Source organism: Budorcas taxicolor, chromosome 1, assembly GCF_023091745.1.
Source record: "Budorcas taxicolor isolate Tak-1 chromosome 1, Takin1.1, whole genome shotgun sequence".
Taxonomy (NCBI): domain Eukaryota; kingdom Metazoa; phylum Chordata; class Mammalia; order Artiodactyla; family Bovidae; genus Budorcas; species Budorcas taxicolor.
Genome location: NC_068910.1, coordinates 135,686,705 through 135,693,391, shown reverse-complemented (window position 1 = coordinate 135,693,391; position 6,687 = coordinate 135,686,705).

The window sequence follows — 6,687 nt, the reverse complement described above, 5'->3', positions numbered from 1 at the left end:
TGTGTGTTTCACCCCAGGGACCAGGACGTTATTTCAGCTAAATCTCATCAAGTATTTCATAGACAGTTAAGAGCTCGTAGTAGCAAAATAAATCAGAATCTGATATTTAAATGATTCTTTCCAACACAGCAAAACTTTGGGATAGAGCCTCACAAATAGAAGGATTTTAAGGGCATTAGGCAAGGGTAAGTACGTTACTCATGTTCTTTTTTGGGGCTCCAAAATCACTGCAGATGGTGATTGCAGCAATGAAATTAAAAGACACTTACTCCTTGGAAGGAAAGTTATGACCAACCTAGACAGCATATTAAAAAGCAGAGACATTACTTTGCCAACAAAAGTCCATCTAGTCAAGGCTATAGTTTTTCCAGTAGTTATGTATGAATGTGAGAGTTGGACTATAAAGAAAGCTGAGTGCCAAAGAATTGATGTTTTGAACTGTGGTGTTGGAGAAGACTCTTGAGCATCCCTTGGACTGCAAGGAGATCCAACCATTCCATTCTAAAGATCAGTCCTGGGTGTTCATTGGAAGGACTGATGTTGAAGCTGAAACTCCAATACTTTGGCCACCTGATGCGAAGAGCTGACTCACTGAAAAAGACCCTGATGCTGGGGAAAATTGAGGGCAGGAGGAGAAGGGGACGACAGAGGACGAGATGGTTGCATGGCATCACCGACTCAATGGACATGAGTTTGGGTGGGCTCCGGGAGTTGGTGATGGACAGGGAGGCCTGGCGTACTGCAGTTCATGGGGTCGCAAAGAGTTGGACATGACTGAGCGACTGAACTGAACTGAACTGAAGTACGTTACTTTGGCAGTATCCTTCCGTACAGATTTCCTTATCCTCCCTTTTAGGATTTCCTTTGTCGTCTACTCTGTTGTTTTTCAAAAATCTCCTTTTTCTGGAGAGAGATTATTTCCTGGATCTGGATTGACTTGAGAAGCAGCTGAGGATGTGACCTGACTGCAACATCTCAAGGAAAAAGTGAGCTGTGTTCCCTCCCAGAGGCTGGCATTCCTGACCAATCCAGAGGAGCTCCCCACTCCCCCACCCCCTTTTCCCCTTTTTCTTTATTTCTTACTTGCCTTTTGCCACACTGGTAAGACAACAGGAAGCACTGGGCTTCCTCCCAGGGCATTCAACTGAAGGGATGTGCTCACCACATTGATAACAGTAGCCGGAAAAGAAAGAAACACACCCACCCTCCAGAAAGCATGACCCTCCCCCTCACTCTCTGTTCCCCGCCTCATGTGGCTCCACTTCCCCTCGGAGCCTCACAGGCTCCATCAGGGTTGCACTATGGAGGCCACTCCAGTGTTCAAGCCAATTTTATCCCCATGAAAATGTGGTTTGGCCGTGCACCTGTCCTATCTATGCCCACCTTTCTGGTAGTGTTTTCTGGGAGCTCTGCGGCAAAGACAATCTTCAAACTGGCTTCTGCTAATGCCACTTCTCCAAAGATTTTGAAACTTCTTCTCTCAGTTTCAGAAACGCGTGTGATACTGTCGTCTAAACTTATTAAGCATGAATCATTGTCGCACTGACTCAACTGGTATCAGTATTGCTATGCATGTTCTTATATGAAAAATTTTTTGTTGTGTTGCCCTTTATAAGCCAACATCCACGAAATAAGAAGGGGGGTGGGTTTTTAGTTACAAACTTAGTGCGTCCGGTGATATGTTACATATCACTGAAGTTTGGAGTCTAGTTTCCATATTTTCCATATGAAGGGTTCTGAAGTTAGGGAGAGTTGGAGACTGAGTGCCCGAGGAATGACCACAGGACCAAGAAGACCCGAAAAGATGCTGAGGACGGTCATTGCACTCACATGAAGATGGAACAATTGAAACAATAGCCGTGGCTAGGATATGAGTGAAAGACACAAGCAGATCTTAGGAGCAGTCCTTGAAGACAGTTTTTAAGGAGCACTAAGAAGTATAATTTGATCAGAGGCTTTATCTGGAATATGGAGTCTGTGCATTGCAGTCTTTCCTGGGATTTCACTGGCCCTCGTCTACCACTCCTGGTAACTAACACTAAGACCAAGAATTGCCTGAGCTCTCAGATGTCCTGAGTGAATGGGTCCATGTCTTAAGAATGCATAAGTCTCTAACTGAGTACTATGTCCACTGATGTTTCACCTAATCTTTCTTACCAGAGAAAATGCATCTATAGATGTTGGACTCTGCATTTGAAAAACTTGGTTATCCCAGAAACAGTCTCTGCCCTGGACCAGGTAGTTCCCCTGGTCAGTCCCCTCAGCCACCACGAATCCTGAAAATCATGGTGAAAACTAGAATCCTTTTGCATCAGCCTTTTGTCTTGATTGTTGAGTGGGAAGACGCTGTATGAGTGAAAGAGGAAGGAACTGAAAGAGATTCCTTTGCTGTAAGTCACCTCCAAGCTCTCACCAAACCATGCTGCTGCCTTCAGAACACCCTCAGATGGATAGGTGAACTTCAACTACTCTGGACTTTCTCACCTCTGTACCATATGAACCTTTCCACGTTTGCCATTTTATCAGCAAACGTGCTATTCAGTAACCACTAGCTGCCTACTGATTGCTATTAGGTTGACAGTTAAATGTCTCTGTGCTATGCTTTGCTTAGTCGCTCAGTCATGCCCAACTCTTTGCAATCCTATGGACTATAGCCCGCCAGGCTCCTCCGTCCATGGGATTCTTCAGGCAAGAATACTGGAGTGGGTTACCATGCCCTTCTTCCAGGAGATCTTTCCAACTCAGGGATTGAACCCAGGTCTCCTGCATTGCAGGCGGAGTCTTAACCAGTTGAGCTACCAGAGAAGTTCAAAGTGTCTCTAAACTTCCCAGAGCCTAGGGTTTTCCCAAGTTAAATGAAGTATTCCTTATAAAGCACTTAGAACAAAATAAAGGCTTGGTACTTGTTGATGAGATGGAGTAGAAACAAGGCTGGTTAGTGATGAGTATTTTTTTCTTTTCCTTATAATACTTTCCCCGTACCTATTGTCTGTTTCCTTTGGCCTCATGCCATCATATCCTCCACACTGTTTTAGAGAAGGTCTCCAAGGCAGGAATCTTCTCTCCAATTTGGGCTACATTTGAATATGCGTGCTCAGTCGTGTCCTACTTTTTGTGACCCCATGGACTGTAGCCCACCAGGCTCCTCTGTCCATGGGATTTCCCAGCAAGAATACTGGAGTAGGTTGCCATTTCTTCCTCCAGGGGATCTTCCTAACCCAGGGATTGAACTCACATCTCCTGTATCTCCTGCATTGGCAGGTGGATTCTTTACCACTGAACCACCTGGGAATCCCACATTTGAATGTACTATTTGTAATATGATGAAATGTGGCATCTTACTCATGTCCAGCCTCTTCCGATGTCTACTCATGATGAATTAGAGGTACAATCATTGCTGGAGGATTTGCCTTTATACCTCTGACTGCATTCTTAGCTGTCTGTGGTTCCCTGATACACCCGAGGACCAGAATTTCTCAGGCTCAGTATTACTGAATAAACAACCAATGCACTCAGGGTCCCAGAAGGAACCAGATGGGTGAATGTAGGAATTGCATTCAAACAAGGATAACTCTAGAAGGATTTACAAAGGGACTGTTTACAAAGGGGTGGGAAGGGCAAGGCAAACCACAAGAGATAATGCAATTACACAGGACTGGTAATACCAGAGTTGTCCCCTGTTCCTAGGCCCAGAAAAGAGGAACCCATGACGTGAGTGGCTCCAAGAACCCCAAGGCAGAGGTCTGTGTGGAAAGGACCACCTTGAGAGGAATGTGACCTCTGATTGTGAGTACAGCCAGTTTGAGACAAATCCAAAGGAAGGAGTCAGGAGAATGAACACTCTGACCTCTCTTGCCTCCTTTTCTCTGATCTACCAAGGCTTCTTCTCAGCCAAAGATAATCAGATATGCCCTCCCAGAGGACAAGGGAGCCCACTGAGGTCTTCCTCCTGAGGCAGGATAGAGAAGTGTGGAGGATGATTCTGGAGGGAGCAATGGAAGAAACAGGGCATATTACAGAGATAAAAGTGGGCCATGCATGTATCAACAGTGACCAAAGACAATCAGTGGTATGAACCAAAGATTAGAGTTTATCCAATTTATTTCAGCTGGGGTCCTTGAAAAAAAACAGTGGACCCCAAACAACTTGTTTTGGGCTTCTAGAAAAATCTTAAATTTGTTTTGTGAATGGATTTTCAAAATCTGAATTACTGTTACTTATATTAACAGTCCAAATTCTGACATTATTTATCTTTGATTCTGAATATACTTTGTCTGAATATTCCAGCCTGTGGCATCTGGGGGTGGCCTCCCATCTCTACCCACTGAGGAAGCATCACTGGGTGATCCATCTGGCTGTGCAGGAGGCTTTAGGCAGACATCATGCTGGTCTCCCCAGGGAACTCTGGGAACAGGCTCTGTGGATCCCCACCTCTGGCACCCACAGAGAGGACATCAGTGTACTCTTCTTCTGCAGGTGGAGGGTGGGCAAAGCAGGACAAAAGTACAGAATTAGCTAGAGAAACAGCTCAGGACTGGAGGCAGAAATCCCCCTGCTCTTACCACTCTTCTTCTTTTTTATTATTGGTGTATAATTGCTTTGAAATGTGTTTGTTTCTGCTGTACAACAAAGTGAATCAGCTATAAGTATATATATCTCCTCCCTCTTGAGTTTCCCTCCCACCCCTACCCTCCCTTACCATTCTTCTTAACACAAGGAAAAATAAATTTGGAAAATAGCCTTTGGACCCTAGTGATGGACTAACAGACTAAGAAAAGTTTACAGCCTTCTGAAGTTCTGCCACAGGCAGAGGTAGGGCTCTGTCCTGATGTCTTCTCAGGTTGCTATTCCACAAGGCTGGCCCCTGAGAACAGGTAGAGAGGGTGGTGAGTGACATGGTGTGACAGGAGGGACTTCAAAAGGCCTGCCTGATCCCAAACTATCTCCCTTGCTGGCATGAGGGTCTGTCTGGAGTTTGCATCATTAGAGTCATTTCTTTATGCAAAGAATTTGCTTCAAGAAGTCCTCTGCTAAAGTGTACACCCTGCTTAAAAGGGTATGGAACACATCTGTCTTTCTCTTTGGTCTTCTCAAGATCTAACTTCCCTTCCTGTTCTGAGAATTTCACCCCTTATGATTGCCAGGGCAGGCGCATGGGAGCTAAGGTCAACCAAGCAGGTCCAGTTGCTCCAGACTATGTATCTGGAACTAGTGACCCGGGAGAGCAGAATATGGGAGAGCACTTATTTTGGCAGTAGGGGGCAGTGGTGGCGGTGAGCCTTGTGCCAGGGGCCCTGTTGTGAGCTGTCAGTGGCAGCAGCACAAACTCTGGTGTCCAGAGGTAGGGAGAGGCTGCAGTCATGTCCTCACAACTAGTTTACAGCATGATTTGGGCTGTGGTCCTCACTGCTGTGTAGCATCCCCTGTTCCTGCCCATTTTAAAGTCTGTTCTGCAGACTTCCCAGAGTCTAGAGCTTCCCAGGATCCTTTTACTAAATCCTCCTGTGGCTTAAATCACACAGAGCCATCCTTAGTTGCAGGAAAGTAAGAACACTGGCTGGTACAAGGGGTGACACATTAACACGAGAATCCTTATAGGTACCAGCCCCAGATAGATTCGTGTGTCTCATTAGCTAATTGCCACCTTGCGAAACAGCAGGATGGCAGGAAAGAGTTTTTATTGGTGGGGGAAGAGTCTGGTCTTAGGGGCATCAGCTGATGGGTCTTGCCCAGAAGAACACTTGGGCAGACAGTTCAAGGCAAACTGAGGGACAGCTATCCATGGGGCTAGGCTAGAGCAGTGCAGGATGGAGAGAGGTATGATGACAGGAAGGATGAAGGCACAATGAGGGCAATAGCTAACACAGGCTGACATGAATGCTACCGAGTGTGAAGCTTGCTGAAATGGCCTTGTTTATACTTGTAGAGCATCCAAGGGAAGTTTCAGCTTTGTCAAAGTAAGACCACTGTTTTTTATCGCTTTGATTTTCCTCAACATTTCTGCTGACATTTAGCCTTCACGGTAATAATAATCAACTTGTGGGATTTCTATCCTCTCCCCACCTCCACACCTTCACCACCCTTTATTTAATAAGCGGGGATAACAAGGCAAGGATAGCTCTCTCTCAACTACTGAAAGGGCTCTGTCTTTACGAACTTTTCCCCAGAGAGGAGCAGAGAAACTGTTCACCGTGGGGAGGAAGGGGGAAAGTAAACTAGGAATGTGGTGAGTCCAGATACCGAACATCTGCTAAGAAGTCTTCGTGGGTTTTGTGGAGAGTAGGAGTGTTCACAAGCTGATAGAATCCCCGAATTCCCTCCTTTCTGCATTCCTGTCTGCTTTCCCTCAGAACAAGGACTGTGCCAGGTATTCAGGTACTACCTGAAGAAACCCAGGGCCCCCCAGTTACTGTTCTCTTAACTTTTCCAGGGAACGGTCATGTTTGCCTGCTGGAGACTCTGGGCATGAATCCAGGGCACCCAGAGAGGACCCTGTTACAGGCCCACTCTGGCTGCAGAGGCGACGCAAACGAAGACAGGAGGTGAGAGGTCCTATCTCAGAGTCCCCAGCTTGGCTCTGAAAGACTCATCCTTGAGGAACCCTCAGCACACTGACTCTCTCCATCCACAGGACAAGATTGGAGCTCTTGGAGGTGTTTTTGCTGCAGGGAAGCAAAGAATCCCTTC